The sequence below is a fragment of the Mesoplodon mirus genome, assembly GCF_964341445.2.
Source record: "Mesoplodon mirus genome assembly, chromosome: 15".
In the NCBI taxonomy this organism is placed as follows: Eukaryota; Metazoa; Chordata; class Mammalia; order Artiodactyla; family Ziphiidae; genus Mesoplodon; species Mesoplodon mirus.
In genome coordinates, this window is record NC_138991.1 from 28,122,804 (window position 1) to 28,140,611 (window position 17,808).

General features: G+C 39.8%; 1 protein-coding gene across 1 annotated transcript in view; it reads left to right on the top strand.

Annotated features, from left to right (window-relative positions):
• Positions 1 to 16,422: 16,422 nt before the first annotated feature.
• SNPH (syntaphilin) overlaps positions 16,423 to 17,808 on the top strand; it is a gene marked incomplete at its 5' end in the record, with an annotated part of 38,151 nt that continues 36,765 nt past the window's right edge. The window contains 2 exons of the mRNA XM_082644741.1: positions 16,423 to 16,451; positions 16,696 to 16,802. The remainder of the gene's footprint in view (positions 16,452 to 16,695; positions 16,803 to 17,808) is intronic.

A 17,808-nucleotide genomic window follows, 5' to 3' on the forward strand; every position in this document is an offset into this window, starting at 1 on the left:
AACTTAGCTGACTTGAATGCATATCATTTACCATTTCCCTGACTTGAATGTTGCATTTAGAATACATTTTTAAAATACTATATGCCTTCAAGAAACATTCAAGGATTTTTTAAAAATTGGATTATTTACTTAAATTTTATGGAATTAATTAATAATTAACACTTTCTTATTTCCCCACAGACAATAATTTATTTGATTCTAATGCATATCATTCTTGATTTGATGTGCCCCGGCTTTTAATCTAATATCTTAATTGAAGAGTTATAAAATTCACCTTAGTTTTTAATTATCTGAGTGGCTTTAGTCTAATAATGTATCATTCAACCTATTTATATACTATTTAATGATTATTATGACCATTATTTATGTATCAGCAAAACTGCTTCTTAACATTAAAAAAATTAATGGATACTCATTCAGCATGTTGTCTGCAGCTACAATTCAAGTAAAGATCACTAAAATAAATGTTCTTTATGTGGTGTTTACTGAGTATTTTTGACATTAAAAATTAAATTAAAAATTACATTTAAAATTTCCTTAAATTTTTAATCAGCACACAGAAAAAATTGACTTTTTAATTTTGGTGCACAGTTCTATGAATTTTACATGTATAGCTTCCTGTAACCACCACCAGAACTAGAATACAAAAAAACTATGTTGTACTATCCCTTAGTAGTCACACCCTTCCTCCATTCTAACTCCTGGCAAGTACTCTTCTACACGACTATAGTTTTAGCTTTTTAAGAATGTCATACAAATGGAATTACATAGTATGTAACCTTTTTGAGACTGGCTTCTTTCACTGGGTGTGTCTTTGAGCTTAGTACAAATTGTAGCAAGCATCAGTGGTTCAATCCTATGTATTGCTGAGTAGTGTTCTGTTGTCTGGATATACCACAGTTTATTTATCCATTTACCCCCTGAAGGACATTAAAGTTTCCAGCTTTTGACAATTATAAATAAATATGCTACATATACCTGTGTATAGTTTTTGTGTGAATATAAGTTTCTTCTCTAAGGTAAATATCTAGGCCTGGGTCATATGATAAGTGCATGGTTTTTGTTTTTATAATTGGAGTATAATTGCTTTACAATACTGTGTTAGTTTTTACTGTACAGCAAAGTGAATTAGCTATACATATACATATATCCCCTCTTTTTTGGATTTCCTTCTCATTTAGGTCACCACAGAGCACTGACTAGAGTTCTCTGTGCTATACAGTAGGTTCTCATTAGCCATCTATTTTATACATAGTATCAATAGTGTATATATGCCAATCCCCATCTCCCAGTTCATCCCATCCCCCCCTTCCCCCTTGGTATCCATACATTTGTTCTCTACATCTGTGTCTGTATTTCTGCTTTGTAAATAAGGTCGTCTATACCAATTTTTTCAGATTCCACGTATTTGTGTTAATATACGATACTTGTTTTTCTCTTTCTGACTAACTTCACTCTGTATGACAGTCTCTAGATCCATCCATGTCTCTACAAATGACCCAATTTCGTTCCTTTTTATGGCTGAGTAATATTCCATCTTCTTTATCCATTCCTCGGTTGATGGACATTTAGGTTGTTTTCCATGTCCTGCCTATTGTAAATAGTGCTGCAATGAACATTGGGGAACATGTGTCTTTGAATTATGGTTTTCTCTGGGTATATGCCCAGTAGAGGGATTGCTAGGTCATATGGTATTTCTATTTTTACTTTTTTTTTTTTTTTTTTGGTACACGGGCCTCTCACTGCTGTGGCCTCTTCTGCCGCAGAGCACAGGCTCCGGATGCGCAGGCCCAGCGGCCATGGCTCACGGGCCCATCCGCTCCACGGCACGTGGGATCCTCCCAGACCGGGGCACGAACCTGTGTCCCCTGCATCAGCAGGCAGACTCTCAACCACTGCGCCACCAAGGAAGCCCTATTTTTACTTTTTTAAGGAACCTCCATACTGTTCTCCATAGTGGCTCTATCAATTTACATTTCCACCAACAATGCATGAGGGTTCCCTTTTCTTCACACCCTCTCCAGCATTTATTGTTTGTAGATTTTTTTGTTGGTTTGTTGGTTTATTTTTTTACCATCTTTATTGGAATATAATTGCTTTACAATGGTGTGTTAGTTTCTGCTTTATAACAAAGTGAATCAGCTATACATACACATATATCACCATATCCCCTCCCTCTTGTGTCTCCCTCCCACCCTCCCTATCCCACCCCTCTAGGTGGTCACAAAGCACCCAGCTGATTTCCCTGTGCTATACTGCTGCTTCCCACTAGCTATCTATTTTACATTTGGTAGTGCATATGTGTCCATGCCACTCTCTCACTTCGTCCCAGCTTACACTTCCCCCCTCCATGTCCTAAAGTCCATTCTCTATGTCTGCATCTTTATTCCAGTCCTGCCCCTAGGATCTTCATAACCAATTTTTTCCCCTTAGATTCCATATATATGTGTTAGCATACGGTATTTGTTTTTCTCTTTCTGACTTACTTCACTCTGTATGACAGACTCTAGGTCCATCCACCTCACTACAAACAACTCAATTTCGTTTCTTTTTATGGCTGAGTAATATTCCATTGTATATATGTGCCACATCTTCTTTATCCATTCATCTGTTGATGGACACTTAGGTTGCTTCCATGTCCTGGCTATTGTAAATAGAGCTGCAGTGAACATTGTGGTACATGACTCTTTTTGAATTATGGTTTTCTCAGGGTATATGCCCAGTAGTGGGATTGCTGGGTCATATGGCAGTTCTATTTTTAGTTTTTTAAGGAACCTCCATACTGTTCTGCACAGTGGCCATATCAATTTTCATTCCCAGCAAGAGTGCAAGAGGGTTCCCTTTTCTCCACACCCTCTCCAGCATTTATTGTTTGTAGATTTTTTGATGGTGGCCATTCTGACTGGTGTGAGGTGATACCTCATTGTAGTTTTTTCTTTTTAATTTTAGAATTTTATTACTTTTTTATACAGCAAGTTCTTATTACTTACCCATTTTACACATATTACTGTATATATGTCAATCCCAACCTCACAATTCATCACACCACCACCACCACCCCGCCCCACCACTTTCCCCCCTTGGTGTCCATAAATTTGTTCTCTATATCTGTGTCTCTATTTCTGCCCTGCAAACCGGTTCATCTGTACCAGTTTTCTAGGTTCCACATATATGCGTTAATATACAATATTTGTTTTTCTCTTTCTGCCTTACTTCACTGTGTATGACAGTCTCTAGGTCCATCCACGTCTCTACAAATGACCCAATTTCATTCATTTTTACGGCTGAGTAATATTCCATTGTATATATGTATCACACCTTTTTATACATTCGTCTGTTGATGGGCATTTAGGTTGCTTCCATGACCTGGTTTTGTAAATAGTGCTGCAATGAACATTGGGATGCATGTGTCTTTTCGAATTATGGTTTTCTCAGGATATATGCCCAGTATTGGGATTTCTGGGTCATATGGTAATTCTATTTTTAGGTTTTTAAGGAACCTCCATACTGTTCTCCATAGTGGCTCTATCAATTTACATTCCCACCAACAGTGTATGAAGGTTCCCTTTTCTCCACACCCTCTCCAGCATTTGTTGTTTGTAGATTTTCTAATGATGCCCATTCTAACTGGTATGAGGTGATACCTCATTGTAGTTTTGATTTTCAGTTCTCTAATAATTAGTGATGTTGAGCAGCTTTTCATATTCTTCTTGGCCATCTGTATGTCTTCTTTGGAGAAATGTCCATTTAGGTCTTCTGCCCATTTTTGGATTGGGCTGGTTTTTTTTTTAATATTCAGCTGCATGAGCTGTTTATATATTTTTGAGATTAATCCTTTGTCCATTGATTCGTTTGCAAATATTTTCTCCCATTCTGAGGGTTGTCTTTTCATCTTCTTTGTAGTTTCCTTTGCTTTGAAAAAGCTTTTAAGTTTCATTAGGTCCCATTTGTTTATTTTTTTTTATATCCATTACTCTAGCAGGTGGATCAAAAAAGATCTTGCTGTGATTTATGTCAAAGAGTGTTCTTCCTATGTTTTCCTCTAAGAGTTTTATAGTGTCTGGTCTTACATTTAGGTCTTTAATCTATTTAAAGTTTATATTTGTGTATGGTGTTAGGGAGTGTTCTAATTTCATTCTTTTACAATTAGCTGTCCAGTTTTCCCAGCAGCACTTATTGAAGAGACTGTATTTTCTCCATTGTATATCCTTGCTTCCTTTGTCATAGATTAGTTGACCATAGGTGCGTGGGTTTATCTCTGGGCTTTCTATCCTGTTCCATTGATCTATATTTCTGTTTTTGTGCCAGTACCATATTGTCTTGATTACTGTAGCTTTGTAGTATAGTCTGAAGTCAGGGAGTCTGATTCCTCCAGCTCCATTTTTTTCTCTCAAGACTGCTTTGGCTACTTGGGGTCTTTAGTATCTCCATACAAATTTTAAGATTTTTTGTTCTAGTTCAGTAAAAAAATGCCATTGGTAATTTGGTAGGGATTGCATTGAATCTGTAGATTGCTTTGGGTACTATAGTCATTTTCACAATATTGATTCTTCCAATCCAAGAACATGGTATATCTCTCCATCTGTTGGTATCATCTTTAATTTCTTTCATCAGTGTCTTATAGTTTTCTGCATACAGGTCTTTTGTTTCCTTAGGTAATTTTATTCCTAGGTAGTTTATTCTTTTTGTTGCAGTGGTAAATGGGAGTGTTTCCTTAATTTCTCTTTCAGATTTTTCATTATTAGTGTATAGGAATGCAAGAGATTTCTGTGTATTAATTATGTATACTACACCTTTACCAAATTCATTCATTACCTCTAGTAGTTTTCTGGTGGCATCTTTAGGATTCATTATGTAGTGTCATGTCATCTTCAAACAGTGACAGTTTTACTTCTTCTTTTCCAATTTGTATTCCTTTTATTACTTTTTCTTCTCTGATTGCTGTGGCTAGGACTTCCAAAGCTATGTTGAATAATAGTGGCGAGAGAGGACATCCTTGTCTTGTTCCTGATCTTAGAGGAAATGCTTTCAGTTTTTCACCATTGAGAATGATGTTTGCTGTGGGTTTGTCATATATGGCCTTTATTATGTTGAGGTAGGTTCCCTCTATGCTCACTTTCTGGAGAGTTTTTATCATAAATTGGTGTTGAATTTTGTCAAAAGCTTTTTCTGCATCTATTGAGATGATCATGTGGTTTTTATTCTTCAGTTTGTTAATATGGTGTATCACATTGATTGATTTGCGTATATTGAAGAATCCTTGCATCTTTGGGATAAATCTCACTTGATCATGGTGTATGACCCTTTTAATGTGTTGTTGGATTCTGTTTGCTAGTATTTCGTTGAGGATTTTTGCATCTATATTCATCAGTAATATTGGTCTGTAATTTTGTTTTTTTGTAGTATCTTTGTCTGGTTTTGCTATCAGGTGATGGTAGCCTCATAGAATGAGTTTGGGAGTGTTCCTTCCTCTGCAATTTTTTGGAAGAATTTGAGAAGGATGGGTGTTAGCTCTTCTCTAAATGTTTGATAGATTTCACCTGTGAAGCCATTTGGTGCTGGAGTTTTGTTTGTTGGAAGATTTTTAATCACAGTTTCAATTTCATTACTTATGATTGGTTGGTCTGTTCACATTTTCTATTTCTTCCTGGTTCCGTCTTGGAAGGTTATACCTTTCTAAGAACTTGTCCATTTCTTTCAAGTTGTCCATTTTATTGGCATAGAGTTTCTTGTAGTAGTCTCTTAGGATGTTTTGTATTTCTGTGGTGTCTGTTGTAACTTCTCCCTTTTCATTTCTAATTTTATTGATTTGAGTACTCTCCCTCTTTGTCTTGATGAGTCTGGCTAATGTTTGATCAATTTTGTTTATCTTCTCAAAGAGCCAGCTTTTAGTTTTATTGATCTTTGCTACTGTTTTCTTTGTTTCTATTTCATTTATTTCTGCTCTGATATTTATGATTTCTTCCTCCTACTAACTTTGGGTTTTGTTTGTTCTTCTTTCTCTAGTTCCTTTAGGTGTAAAGTTAGATTGTTTATTTGAGATGTTTCTTGTTTCTTCAGGTAGGCTTGTATTGCTATAAACTTCCCTCTTAGAACTGCTTTTACTGCATCCCATAGGTTTTGGATCATTGTGTTTTTGTTGTCATTTGTCTGTAGGTATTTTTTTATTTCCTGTTTGATTTTTTCAGTGATCTCTTGGTTATTTAGTAATGTAGTGTTTAGCCTCCATGTGTTTGTGCGGTTTTTGCATTTTTTTCCCTGTAATTGATTTCTAATCTCATAGTCCTATGGTCAGAAATGATGCTTGATATGATTTCAATTTTTTAAAATTTACTGAGGCTTGATTTGTGACCCACGACGTGATCTATCCTGGAGAATGTTCTGTGTGCACTTGAGAAGAAAGTGTAATCTGCTGGTTTTGGATGGAATGTCCTATAAATATCAATTAAATCTATCTGGTCTATTGTGTCATTTAAAGCTTGTGTTTCCTTATTTATTTTCTGTTTGGATGATCTGTCCATTGATGTAAGTGAGGTGTTAAAGTCCCCCACTATTATTGTGTTACCGTTGATTTCCTCTTTTATAGCTGTTAGCAGTTGCCTTATGTATTGAGGTGCTCCTATGTTGGGTGCATATATATTTATAATTGTTATATCTTCTTCTTGGATTGATCCCTTGATCAATATGTAGTGTCCTTCCTTGTCTCTTGTAACATTCTTTATTTTAAAGTCTATTTTATCTGATATGAGTATTGCTACTCCAGCTTTCTTTCTTTTTTTTTTTTTAATTAATTAATTAATTTATTTATTTATTTTTAGCTGTGTTGGGTCTTCATTTCTGTGCGAGGGCTTTCTCTAGTTGCGGCAAGCGGGGACCACTCTTCATTGCGGTGCGCAGGCCTCTCACTATCGCGGCCTCTCTTGCTGCGGAGCACAGGCTCCAGACGCGCGGGCTCAGTAGTTGTGGCTCACGGGCCCATTTGCTCCGCGGCATGTGGGATCCTCCCAGACCAGGGCTCGAACCCGTGTCCCCTGCATTGGCAGGCAGACTCTCAACCACTGCGCCACCAGGGAAGCCCCCAGCTTTCTTTTGATTTCCATTTGCATGGAATATTTTTTTCCATCTCCTCACTTTCAGTGTGTTTGTGTATGTAGGTCTGAAGTGGGTCTCTTGTAGACAGCATATATATGGGTCTTGTTTTTGTATCCATTCAGGGAGCCTGTGTCTTTTGCTTGGAGCATTTAATCTATTCACGTTTAAGGTAATTATCGATATGTATGTTCCTATTACAATTTTCTTAATTGTTAGGGGTTTGTTTTTGTAGGTCCTTTTCTTCTCTTGTGTTTCCTGCTTAGTGAAGTTCCTTTAGCATTTTTTTGTAGAGCTGGTTTGGTGGTGCTGAATTCTCTTAGCTTTTGCTTGTCTGTAAAGCTTTTGATTTCTCTGTTGAATCTGAATGAGATCCTTGCTGGGTAGAGTAATTTTGGTTGTAGGTTCTTCCCTTTCATCACTTTAAATATTATCATGCCAATCCCTTCTGCCTTGTAGAGTTTCTGCTGAGAAATCAACTGTTAACCTTATGCGAGTTCTCTTGTATGTTATTTGTCATTTTTCCCTTGCTGGTTTCAGTAAGTTTTCTTTGTCTTTAATTTTTGCTAATTTGATTACTATATGTCTTGGTGTGTTTCCCCTTGGGTTTATCCTGCCTGGGATTCTCTGAGCTTCCTGGACTTGGGTGGCTATTTCCTTTCCCATGTCAGGAAGTTTTGAACTACAATCTCTTCAAATATTTTCTCAGGTCCTTTCTCTCTCTCTTCTCCTTCTGGGACCCCTATAAGGCGAATGTTGTTGCGTTTAACGTTGTCCCAGAGGTCCCTAAGGCAGTCTTCATTTCTTTTCATTCTTTTTTCTTTATTGTGTTCCACGACAGTGAATTCCACCATTCTGTCTTCCAGGTCACTTATCCATTCTTCTGCCTCAGTTATTCTGCTGTTGCTTCCTTCTAGTCTGTTTTTCATTTCAGTTATTCTATTGTTCATCTCTGTCTGTTTGTTCTTTAATTCTACTATGTGTTTGTTCTTTATTCTTCTAGGTTTTTGTTAAACATTTCTTGCATCTTCTTGATGTTTGCCTCCATTCTTTTTCCGAGGTCCTGGATCATCTTCACTATCATTATTCTGAATTCTTTTTCTGGAAGACTGCCTATGTCCACTTCATTTAGTTGTTTTTGTGGGGTTTTATCTTGTTCCTTCATCTGGTACATAACCCTCTGCCTTTTCATCTTGTCTATCTTTCTGTGAATGTGGTTTTTGTTCCACAGGCTGCAAGATTATAGTTCTTCTTGCTTCTACTGTCTGCCCTCTGGTGGATGAGGCTATCTAAGAGGCTTGTGCAGATTTTCTGATGGGATGGACTGGTTGTGGGTAGAGCTGGGTGTTGCCCTGTTGGGCAGTGCTCAGTAAAACTTTAATCCGCTTGTCTGCTGGTGGGTGGGGCTGGGTTCCCTCCCTGTTGGTTGTTTGGCCTGAGGCGACCCAACACTGAAGCCTACCTGGGCTCTTTGTTGGGGCTAATGGCGAACTCTGGGAGGGCTCACACCAAGGAATACTTCCCAGAAGTTCTGCTGCCAGTTTCCTTGTCCCCACGGTGAGCCACAGCCACCCCCTGCCTCTGCAGGAGACCCTCCAACACTAGTAGGTAGGTTTGGTTCGGCCTCCTATGGGGTTACTGCTCCTTCCCCTGGGTCCCAATGTGCACGCTACTTTGTGTGTGTCCTCCAAGAGTGGAGTCTCTGTTTCCCCCAGTCCTGTCGAAGTCCTGCAAGCAAATACCGCTAGGCTTCAAAGTCTGATCCTCCTCCCTTTGCTGGACCCCCAGGTTGGGAAGCCTGATGTGGGGCTCAGAACCTTCACTCCAGTGGGTGGACTTCTGTGGTATATGTGTTCTCCAGTTTGCGAGTCAACCACCCAGTAGTTATGGGAATTGATTTTATTGTGATTGCACCCCTCCTACCATCTCATTGTGGCTCCACCTTTGTCTTTGGATATGGGGCATCTTTGTTGGTGAGTTCCAGTGTCTTCCTGTCAATGATTGTTCAGCAGTTAGTTGTGATTCCAGTGCTCTTGCAAGAGGGAGTCCGGTTTTATATATTTTTTAATGAGTGTATGTTGAAACTTGTTAAATGCTTTTTCTGAATTGATTAGTGTAAGGTCGGATCTTAACAAACGGAATGGTGAAACAGAGGAAAGCTTCAAGTGAGCTTTATTAGGGGGCGCTCCCGGGCGAGGTTCACTGGTCCAAGAGAAAGGGGCCAGAGAAGTCGCACCCGGGCGAGGGTTGGGCAAGATTTTATAGGGGAAGAAGGGAAAGGGGTGTGGTAAATCTGGGAGGGCACAGGGTATTCCTTATTTGGTGGTCTCTTGGGGTATCGTGGCAATATCTGGTGCCAGTTACATCAGTCTTGGGATGGCTAGTCCCACCCCTCGAAAGGCGGGAAGGCTGGGCCGGGTGGAAGCCCCCAGGTCAGTTCCTGGAACTGGGTGGTCCGGAATGTCTCCAGGTCAGTTTCTGGAACTGGGTGGTCCGGAGAGTTTCGGTCTGATGCAACCTGTGAATCTGATTGCGTTCCCCTGCCTCAGGCCAGTTGGCCTTACAATTAGATCCTGAGGTTTTTCTCTAGACTATTAAATATTACACCAACCAAGTTTTTTTGTTTGTTTGTTTGTTTGGCTGTGTTGGGTCTTCGTTGCTGTGCGTGGGCTTTCTCTAGCTGTGGCAAGTGGTGGCTACTCTTCGTTGCAGTGCACAGACTTCTCATTGTCGTGGCTTCTCGTGTTGCAGAGCACAGGCTCTAGGTGTGCGGGCTTCAGTAGTTGTGGTACGCAGGCTCAATAGTTGTTGCTCTTGGGCCCTAGAGCGCAGTCTCAGTAGTTGTGGTGAGTAGACTTTGTTGCTCCGCGGCATGTGGGATCTTCCTGGGCCAGGGCTCGAACCTGTGTCCCCTGCATTGGCAGGCAGATTCTTAACCACTGCACCACCAGGGAAGCCCACCAACCAAGTTTTGAATTTTTAACCAGCTTTACATATCCAGGATAAACTCTACTTGGTCATGGTATATTATTTCTTTTAGGTATCATTGGATTCAATTTGCTAATATAGTTTAACAGCTTTATTGAGATATAATTCACATATGATAAAAGTTTTAAAGTATTAAAAAACCCTTTTTATAAAGTGTTAAATTCATGGTTTTTCATATATTCACAGTATTATGCAACCAATACCATTATCTCATTTTAGAACATTTTAATCATTCATATAGCAACCCCATACTCTTAAGCAACGACTCTTCACTCCCTCCTTCCCCACAGCTCCTGGCAACAAGTAATCCACTTTCTGTCACTCGTATAATATATGGCTTTTTGTTTCTGGCTTTTTTTCACTTAGCATAATGTTCACTTATGTTGTAGAATGTATCTGTACATCATTCCTTTTAATGGCCAAATTAATATTCCATTATATGGATATGCATTTTGTTTATCCATTCATCTGTTGGTAGACATATGAGTTGTTTCCATTTTTTAACTATAATGAATAATGTTGCTGTGAACAATAGTTTATAATTTTTTGTGTATACATGTTTTCATCTTTCCTGGATGTATATGTAGGGGTGGAATTGCTGGGTCATATGATAATTCTATGTTTAACTTTTTAAGGAATCGTCAAGCTGTTTTCCAAAGTACCTGTGCCATTTTAAATTTCTACCAACAATTTATGAGATTTCCAATTTCTCTATATCTTTGCCAACACTTGTTATTGCCCCTTTTTGATTATAGCTATCCTAGTAAGTATAAAGTAATATCTCATGGTTTTGATTTGCATTTTCCTAATAACTAATGATGTTGATCATCTTTTCACATAGATTTGCTAGTATTTTGTTTAGGATTTTTGCATCTGTGTTCATGAGGGATATTGGTCTGTATTTGTCTTTTCTTGTACTGCCTTTTTCTGATCTTGGTATCAGGGAAGTACTGACCTCATAAAAATAACTTGGAAAGTGTTTCCTCCTATTTTATTTTTCTGTGAAAAGACTGTGTAGAGCTGGTACTATTTCTTCTTTAAGTGTTTGGTAGAATTCACCCATGAAACCATCTGGATCTGGAGATTTATATTTTGGAATGTTTTAAACTATGAATTCAATTTTTAAAATAGTTGTAAGGCTATGCAGTTATCTATTTCATTTTGGGTGAGTTTTAGTAGTTTGTGGTTTTCAAGGAATTGTTCCATCTCATCTAAATTGGTGATTATGTGTGTAGAGTTGTTTAGAGTGTTCCCTAATTATCCTTTTAATATCTGCAGGGTCCATAGTAATAACCCCTCTTTCATTTCATGTATTAATTTGTATCTCCTCTCTTTTTTCTTTTAAATCATATTAGAGGCTTATTAATTTTATTGGTCTTTTCAAAGAACCAGCTTTTGGTTTCACTGATTTTCTCCTTTGCTTTTCTTTTTCAATTTCATTGATTTCTGGTGTGGTATTTATTGCTTCCTTCCTGCAGCTTGTTTTGAATTTATTTTGCTCTTATTTTTTAGTTTTATTAAGGTGGAAGCTTAATTGATTTGAGACCTTCTTTAAACAGTTAATGCTATATATTTCCCTCCAAGCACTGCTTTAGCTGCATTGCACAAATTTTGACATGTTGTATTTTCATTTTTGTTCAGTTCAAAATATTTTCTAATTTCCCTTGAGACTTCCACTTTGACCTGTGGGTTATTTAGGAGTATGTTGTTTAATTTTCAAGGGAGAGTTTCCTGTTACCTTTCTGCAATTATTTTCTAGTCTAATTCATTATGGTCAGAGAACATACTTTAAACAATTTTGATTCTTTTAAATTTATTAAGGTTTGTTTTATGACCTAGTGTAGGGTCTGTCTTGATGGATGGCACTTGAATATATTCTGCAGTTGTTAGGTGGAATGTTCTATAAATGTCAATTGAACCTAGTTGTTTGTTAGCGCTATTCAGTTCTTCTATATCCTGGCTTATTTTCTGTCTACTAGTTCTATTGATTACAGAGAAAGGAGTGTTCATGTCTGCAACTATAATTGTGAATCTATTTCTTCTTTCAGTTCTGACAAGTTTTGCTTCATGTATTTTGAAGCTCTTCTACAATTATTTACAATTATTATGTCTTCCTTGTGAAGTGACCCTTTTATTTTTATATAATGATTCTCTTTATCTCTGGTAATTTTCTTTGCTTTGAAGTCTACTTTTTCTCATATTAAGCCATTCCAGCTCTCCTTTAATTCATATTATGGTATATCTTTCCCCATCTTTTACTTTTAGCTTACCTATATCATTATATTTAAAGTGAGTTTTTTGTAGAAAGCATCTAATTAAGTCATTTTTTATCCATCCTGAAAATCTCTGTTTAATTGATGTTTATACATTTAATGTAAATATTGATATGTTTGGATTTAGATCTACCATTTTATTATTTGTTTACTGTTTGTTTCCTCTATTTTTCATTCCTCTGTTTCCTCCTTTCTTGCCCTCTTTTGGAATATTTGAACATTTTTTTTAGAATTCCATTTATTTTATCTTTTTTTTTTGGGGGGGTGCGGTACGCGGGCCTCTCACTGTTGTGGCCTCTCCCATTGCAGAGCACAGGCTCTGGACGCACAGGCTCAGTGGCCATGGCTCACGGGCCCAGCCACTCCGTGGCATGTGGGATCTTCCCGGACCGGGGCACGAACCTGTGACCCCTGCATTGGCAGGCGGACTCTCAACCACTGCGCCACCAGGGAAGCCCCTATCTGTTGTTTTTTACTATATCTTTTGTTATAGATATTTTAAAATGGTTTCTTTAAGGATTACAAAATAAATACTTAACTTTTCATAGTCTACTTAGAATCAGTATTTTACCACTTCAAGTGGAGTGTAGAAACCTTGTACCATATAAGTTCCTTCATACTTCCTGCTTTATATTGTAATCAAAATTGTCATATATTACATCTACCTATGTTGAAACCCCATCAGACAGTGTTATGATTTTTGCTTTCAACTGTCAAACATATTTTAAAGAATTCAAGAGGAGGACAGTCTATTAAGTTTACCCAAATATTTACCATTTTTATTGTCCTTCTTTCCTTCCTGATATTCTAAATTTCCTTCTAATACAATTTCCCTTCTGTCTGAAGAATTTCCTTTAACAGTTCTTTCAGAGCAGGTCTGCTGACAATGAATTTTCTTAACTTACCTTTATCTAAGAATGTCTTTATTTTACTTTTATTCCTGATAGATATTTTTGCTGGGTGTAGAATACTGGTTGACTGCTCTTTTCTGTTGGCAATTTAAAATTCTTGTTCCATTTTTCTCCTGCCCTTCATGGTTTCAGTTGAGAAATTCACAGTTATTCAAATCTTTATTCCTATGTAATTAACACATCATTTTTCTCTGATTGCTTGCAAGATTTTTTCTTTATTTTTAGTCTTCAATAGTAACTGGAATCATTATTTTTCTATTATTATCATTATTATGATTTGGTTTATCCTCTTTGGGGTTCACCAGAAAGCTGAAGCTTGTAGCTTTATTTACTCTGCTCTGTTTTGCTGCCTTCTCCCCACAATTGCACCTGCATCTGGAGCCAAATGGTAGGAGGATGGAAAGAGACAAAAGAAAATAAATAAATAAAAATAAAAACAAAAAACCAGCAGAGGCTCACACTCTCTTAGGACTACAGATACTTGATTGGAGAAGTTTTTCTTCCCTCAGAGTTTTAGGGATCTGTGGGTCCCTGATGTCACAGCCACCACTGCAGGATTCCCTGGGAGCTGGGGCATGAGATAATGGAGAAAAGGTTAAAAAATAAAAGAAAAATTATTTCCCCCTCTCACCCTGAGCATTAGGGGTCTCCTTTCCTAACCCTAAAGTCAGAACTAGGGAGATTCATGGGCACTCTCTCTGTGTTGATTCCCCAAGTCCAGGTTTTGGGCTTCCTTCAGACCAGGCTGGGGGATACCAGAGGAAGAAAAACTGGTAAATTCACTAGTCAGTGGTATGTCAGATTCTATCCTTCTTCCGCAATTTCCTGCTAGTATTTTCAGAGTCCTCAAGTAGCTGCTACATACATTTTGTTCAGGTTTATTGCGGCATTCAGTGGGAGGAATGTGCTTACCCAGAATTGGAACCAAAATTGCTGTTGAAACTAAACAAATTTAAGTATTTCCCAATGTGTACAAAACAAAAACTACTAATTTCTTTAGAATAATTTGTTTTATGCTTAAAATCCTCACTTGTTACAATTTATGTTGTAACTAAACATTGGTTCTCTTCTTCTCAATCACACGCTTTATGTTGCTGAGGAGAGATTCTTAACACCATCCCAGATGGGAGTAATGTGGATAGAGGTCCCCTCTCTTTTTGTGGGGTGAAGTTCCTTGTGGATATTTCTGGGAAATGTAGTCTTCTAAGTACCAAGGGAAAAAACCTGAGGACAAACAAAAAATATTTTTTAAATAAGGATCTCAGAAATTATCTCCTGATAAACAAACAACAATTACATGGCTTCCTTTGGTTTTGCTTTAAGTGTAAATAAGTCACTTATATAATTTAGGTGGGCCTTAGGGCAGATAAAACATTTCAGCAATTAACTTGCTAATTTAGTATTAGTTTTTTGTTTGTTTGTTTGTTTTTAGACAGAAGGCCTTATTTCACATGGCTTTTTCAACTACAATTTCCTATTTCTGCCACGATTGCTGTCATGTTTTTCCACAAAGCATAATATAATGATGGCCATCTGATAGGAGAATTCAGTTTAATTGAATGAGGGAAAAATATTACCAATGTAAAAAAAACTTATAGGCATTTGTTGCAAAATTATATGTATTGTTATAGAGTGATGGATTTACCACAAATCAGAGCTACAAAAAAGATTTAACTTTGAAAAGTAACAGTTAATTTAAAATAATTATTTTTTTCATGTACATTATAAATATTAACTATTTCTCATCAGGCCAGTGTTGCAGAGTCATGATATGAAGTCAGTGAAGTCACTTTACAAATACTTCTCTTGGAAAATTCAGTTTAGGGTGGAGGGTACCAAGTACAGCCTTGCCAAAAGTAGACAGAGACTTTAGGACTTAAAAGTCTTAAGAGATGAAGATAGCATCTGGCCTTGTGTTCTTATAGAAGACTAGGGCCTGGCACAATGCATGCCTGCTCTCTCATTCACTTAGTCAATATTTATTGAGCACCTGATATGTGTTAGGCACCACTGTAAGCACTGGGGATATGGCAGGAGACAAAACAAAGTCCCTTCCTTCATGGAGTGTACATTCTAGTGGGGGTAATAATGAAAGACTACAAATAGTAAAAATACAATCTGGTGGTGAAATACAGCAAAACCAGGGCAGAGGAAGTGAGGGAGGAGGGAATCACTATTTTATTTTGGGTGGTCAAGGAAGGCCTCCCTGGGACAGTGACATTTGAGCAGAGATCTGGAAGAAGTGACAGATGGTTTGAGCAGAGGAATGACAAATCAGATAGTTAGGGCTCGTTCAGAAGGAGGGAGCCCCTTCCCATTGAGCCCCACTTCCCACACATGGAGCAGATAAGAAACCAGGCCCAGAGAGTGAGTTAACTTATCTAAAGTTGCAGGGCTAGAAGTGGAAACGCTAGGCAGAGAGTCCAGTTTTCTTTACTTTTCCCACTTGTTTTTCCTCTTCTTCCCCTGTGATAGTGGGTGGAAGACAGACACAGAGGGGAAAGGTGTATAATAAACACTTACTTTAGGTTGTGACTGCATATCTTTCCATCTTTCCAATGATTGACCATCTTAATACCTCAAGGAAAAACATTTTTGTTTTCACTTATTTATGATTCTTGCTATCATTTTTCTAAGTAGTCTGAGTGCTGTTTGCATTAAATACTCAGAGGTACTTGATTTGAGGAGTGAAAAATGTTCTCAGAGGAATTCGGATCAAATTACTATTTAAGCCAACCGTGTGACAGGGAGTAAGACTGTTATCATCATCCGATGTTACAGATGAGAAAGCTGAGGCCCATAGAGGTGAAGGGGCTTGCCCAGGGTCACACGACCTGTCAGTGGGCCAACGTGCTCTCCGCCAGGCCCCGCCGCCCAGCTCTAAGTACAGGCCGGTGTGGAGGTGGGAGAGGCCCCTACTCCACGCATGCTGGCGTCTCCTCCTGCGCTCTCTGGAGCAAGACACTAACTATCTCTTTAAGAAGGAAAGTGAAGCGGGCCGCTTACGCAGCTGCCGGCGAGCCGCCGACTGGCTGGTCCCCTCCATCCACCTCACCCTCCCTTCCCCTCCCTCCCTCCCTCCCGGCAGCCCCAGCCCCGGCGAGCACCCAGCTAGCCGCCTCCAGCAGGGGCTCCGGAGAGCAGTTCAGCGGCCTGGGCAGGGCAGCCGAAGCCATGGAAGCCTCCGCAGGTGATGACAGGAACCTCCGGGCCCGCCGCTCAGCTGTGCCGCCGCAGCCCAGAGTGCCAAGTGCGGGGTTGGGGGAGGGGAGGCGCGGGCCCCGCAGGGGAGCGGCCGGAGCGCCCGGCGGGCAGCCGGCCCTCCAGGCTTTCCGACCGCGGCGGCCCAGCTGTCAGCGGCCGGGGACTCGGCTGCCCGCTGTCCCCGCCCGCGCTCACCCGCCCCTGTCTGTCTGTTTTCCCCACCGCCGCAGGTTGCTGATCTGGGCCAGGCAGCTGCAGCAGCGACTGCAGAGGCGCTGCGCCAAGCCGGGCCGGAGTGGTGAGAGGCGGCGGGGCTGCGGAGGGCGAGTGGACTCAGGTGAGGAGGCCTTGGCGGAGCAGGGATGGGGGCCTGCGCTGCACCGCGGCGGGCGGCGGGCGGGGGCTGCTCTCTGCGGTAGAATCCCTCAGAGGGCACCAGCCGAGGAGGGGTTAACTGTGACTCATTCTTACCATCCCTTCATTCCCCTACATCCCTCGAAGCGCCCCACCACCACCACCTAGAAATTCACTAATTAGAGGATGCTGGTGGCAGCAGAGAAGATGCCCGAAGTGGGCTATTTGGAGGATTTTAGGGATCACCCCATTCCTATTTGTTTTCCTCTTACAGCATTTGGCAAACATTTAAGCCTCTTTCTTTCTTGGAGGAGGAGCAAGAGTACCTGGGGGTGGGGGAAGCAGGGAACCCCACACCCAGCCCAAGGTCAAGTGCCAATGACTGCTTCCTTCCCTTATTCTCCCCTGAGAAGAAAAAAATGTCCATGACCCCTAGAGTAGGAGATCTAAGCCTCAGTCTCCATGGATTCTCCACAGGCTGTGATGGTTTCTCCTTCTGATCCTTGGCAGGGAGCTGGGCTGTTGGGAACACCTCCTAGCCTGGGAAGCACCCATATTCCCTTACTCAACCCAGCAGATTGAGGAGAGGCCTGGCAACACACTGCCTGTTTCCTCTGCCTTCTCTGCTCATCTGGAGGTGGGATGGGCTGGAGTTGCTTCCCAGAAAAAGGTGATCTCTGCAGGAACGGTCGGGTAGGGAAAGTGCCAGAGATTGGGGTTCTAGTCCTTTAGCTTGCTCGTAGGCCACAAGTAGCCATCTTAAAATTCTGTAGGCGTGGGTGTCTATTAATCTGTTAAATTCAGGCGTTGGATTAGATGGTCCGTACAATTTTAATATGCCATTCAAGCAGCTCTTACCTGTCAGGGGGACATCCCTATTAAAGCAACCCAGAATTTAAACTTGGGTCTATGAAATAATTGGGGTTTCCTCAGTTGATCTTTTTCAACTCGAGACTTCTCAAGTGAAACATTAACTGTGTGGGCCTCGT